This window comes from Orcinus orca, chromosome X (assembly GCF_937001465.1).
Source record: "Orcinus orca chromosome X, mOrcOrc1.1, whole genome shotgun sequence".
Lineage (NCBI taxonomy): Eukaryota > Metazoa > Chordata > Mammalia > Artiodactyla > Delphinidae > Orcinus > Orcinus orca.
The window spans coordinates 13287611-13291309 of record NC_064580.1 but is presented as its reverse complement, the minus strand read 5'-3'; the positions used below and the strand labels follow the sequence as shown (position 1 = coordinate 13291309).

Below are 3699 nucleotides of genomic sequence, written 5' to 3'. Positions count from 1 at the left end.
GTAGGTAGCTCGTCTTCCAAAATCCTGCACAAGTAAATGTCTCCTTCTCGAAAAATCCTCTGGGCTCCTAACCCGTCTTGTAAGTACTTTTTCCCTCGTAGCGCTTCCCCAGTGCGTTATCACTCCCTCTCACCACCTCATTGTGAGGTGTCTTGTGGCCAAGAAGTTAAAGCCACACCTCCCTCTTTCTCGTCCATTCACAAAGCCTCATCTCTCACGCTGCTCGCCTTGCTTTCCAGTCCGAGGCTCTGGCTCCTTCCATAGTTCGACCTATCAACGCCTTAGACAAAGCTCCTTACGCCGCCCCCTTCCATTCACACCTGCCGGCTCTATAGGCGAAATTAACTACCGAGGCTGCAAAGGTGCAACCTCTACTCCCAAGGAATTTACAATCTAGAGGCAGAGAAGGACCAATTCATAGATTAGATAATATGGTACAGGCAGCTAAGATTACTTAACATAGTCCGCCTGGAGATTCAGGGAGAGCTTTCTGATGCCTGAGTTGCTTTGAAGGCAGACGACCTTTACTCAGGTGGAGAGGGTGGTAATGGAATTGCAGGTAAACCAGCATAAGCAAAGACACTAAGAGGTGAAGCAAGGTGGGATCTGCCAGAACCGCGAGAATTTTGGCCATCGAATATAAAGGGCAATTTGAAAGTTTCAAGGAATACAGCGGTATTCCTTGAATACTGCTGCGGCTAGGTTGTGGAGGAGGGCCATTCCAAGAAGCCTTAATTATGCTCTGTAGGGAACAGAGAACCATTGCAAGATTTTAAGTTGAGGCTTGTTGTGATCATATTTGTGTTTTAGGTAAATTACTCTGGTTTGCAATATAAAGGGTACAGCCGGAATAACGCAATCTAGGTGAGAGGTGACAAGGAATTAAACTGGGGCAATTGGGTAAGGGACTGAGAAAACAAAATAAACCCTGCTAATAATTAGACCGTGATTTACACATACAAGGCCAGGGACAAGACCAAGAAAAAAGTGTTTCTCCCAAGGACTGGTTGCGACTGCAAAAGGATTAACAACCCCCATCTTTTGATAATTGGATAACTTCCCTGGCTTACCTTTTTCCCTCTCTCCCCCAAATCAAAATTACTGAGATACCCAATTACTAAGCTGCCAGTTTCCCTAGTCCCTCCTTGAAATCATTCAGCAGAAGCCCAAACTCTTCATAAACTGCCCTACTCCCTCTTAGAAAGACACTTGCAGTAACAAGCCTCCAAGTGGAGCTTGTCCAGCTCAGTGCATCGGTAATTAGGGACATAGACTTTGGAGTTGGATGGACTGGGAAACTCAAGGCTTGGCTCTCTGATCTTGAGTAAATTCCTAATTTTTTTTTTTTTCTGGCCGTCCTAACCACTGGACTGCCAGGGAACTCCCAGTTCCTAATGTTTAGTCTTCAGTTTTCTCATCAGTAAAAATCAAGGGAATGCTATATGTTGGCATAGTGCCTGGCAATAGTTAGTGTCCCCAAAACTTTATCTGTTATTAACAGCAGCGGCAGCGTGAAAACTTCCCAACCCCCTCAAGAGTTGGTTAGGTACTTGTCCTGCGGGTGCTCTCAGCACAAGTATTTCACCTTTTATAACACCTATCACACTATACTGTACTTTGTTGCCTTCATAAGACTGCATCTGGCACTAAATCTTAAACTTCTTGAAGGTGAAGACTTGGCAGTTACGGCCTCTAACTAGAGAATGCCCTGGGTGGCACAAAATATAGCTGTGCAAATCTCCAATTTTGCTGGTTCCTGTGACCAGGGCTTATGCTGAGAATTGCTGCCATTCTGAAAGCATCAGTGTTTGGGTTGCTGTGACATTTCTTATGAATCAGACCAGACTTTCATGTCAGAATAACTAAGAATGTCTTCTAGGAAGATACTTCTAATTAAAAAGGGATACAGATTTCGATTTTATTCTATTATGATTTAGAAATGAATGCAAATCTCCTTTTATAGGAGTTAGAGGTTTATCTTCAACAGTTAACGGCTGCGTTCATTTTCATGAATAAGTTTAAATTGCTCAAGTTAATTTCATTACAGAAGTTACTCTAAAAGCCAATTCCATTTCCAAACTACAGTTACCATCATTTGAATTCGATAAATCATAAGATAAAAATAAGGTATGTAAAAATGTAATGCAAAGATACATTCTACTATGATATTCTGATAAATAGAACAAATTTATCTTTGTTCTGCAATGTAACATGTATTTTCTATTTTTCTTGGTGCTTGAAATACAACATCTACTTATTCTCAAATATATATGTTTTGGTTTATCCCCTCTCTGTGGGAAAAGGCCTAAACTTTTGTCTTATTTTGTCAGTAGAAAATAGCTGATTGTTCTTAAAAAGTTAAAGAAAATATTTTACTCATATAAATGATGTAATAGATACTGCTATTACTAAATATGAGGGTTTTGTTTTGTTTTTTTCTCGGACCAGGGATCAAACCCGTGTCCCCTGCAGTGGGAGTGCGGAGTCTTAACCACTGGACCACCAGGGAAGTCCCTAAATATGAGTCTTAGTTATTATAAAGTGACCAAAGAATGATCCATAAATGTATTTTTCATTTATTGCAAGCATAAAGGGAGAGCAAGAAATGTCTACTTTCTGAATGCCAGGTTGGAACTCTTTAAATTAATTTGTTTTTTTTCTTGCTCTAGTAGGACAATGGTACTAGGACTCACTGAAAGGTCAATGCAGAAATTCTCAGGAAAGAACATTTCATTTCTCACCTACCCTTAATTTCAGTATTAATCACCAGATTTATTCAAGGACATACAGTGGGGTCTCAAGTCCTCTCCAACACTCATTGCTATGCCAAAGGCTTTATATATTTTCTAGATTACAGTTATCACTTAAAATAGCAAGATAAGATACTTATAAATGCATATTAATATGAAAATGCATGCAAATCTATATTTGTGCAACTGATTAAAAGTTTTCTTTGGAGCAGGGAACTATCCAGTGGTAGTTATTCTTTATTCAATCAATTCTTATTCAGTTATTAGTGAATAAAGTTATTCTTCATTCAGTTAATATTCTTATTGATTCTTTTGTCCAGTGATAAGCTCAAAGCAACACAACTCCTGGAATGGTGGCAGAGTTGATATCCCCACCTAGAACTGAAACCAAAGTACCATTTTCGAAGAGTAGATTGAATTTGATAAGCAGGGATCAAAATGTACACAGGGACAAGTGTCTTAGTCTGTTCGGGCTGCCATAACAATATACCAAAGACTGGATGGCTTATAAATAACAGGAATTTATTTCTCACAGTTCTAGAGGCTGGGAAGTCCACGATCAAGGTGCTGGCAGATGGCAGATTCAGTGTCTGGTGAGTACTTCCTTACTGATTCATAGATGCCCATCTCTCTGTATCCTCACATGGTGGAAGGGCTGAGAGAGCTCTGTGTGGTCTCTTTTATAAAGGCACTAACCCCATCATGAGGGCTCCAACCTCATGACCTAGTCACCTCCCAAAGGCCCCACCTTCTAATAGCATCACATTGGGGGTTACATTTCAACACAGGAACTTTGGGGGGATACAAACATTCAGTTCCTAACAACAAGAATGCATTACTATTTACATGCAAAGTAGCCAGTATTGTTAATATGTACTAATTACATGGTCAAATTGAGCTTATTTGCTTAATTGAACTGTAACCATTTTGATCAATAAAATTTTGCATG

General features: G+C 39.9%; 1 protein-coding gene across 1 annotated transcript in view; it reads left to right on the top strand.

Moving 5' to 3' along the window:
• CLTRN (collectrin, amino acid transport regulator) overlaps positions 1-3699 on the top strand; it is a 79222-nt gene that overhangs the window by 138 nt on the left and 75385 nt on the right. The window contains exon 2 of the mRNA XM_049704457.1: positions 3286-3343. The gene's annotated coding sequence lies outside the window, so the exon portion shown is untranslated. The remainder of the gene's footprint in view (positions 1-3285; positions 3344-3699) is intronic.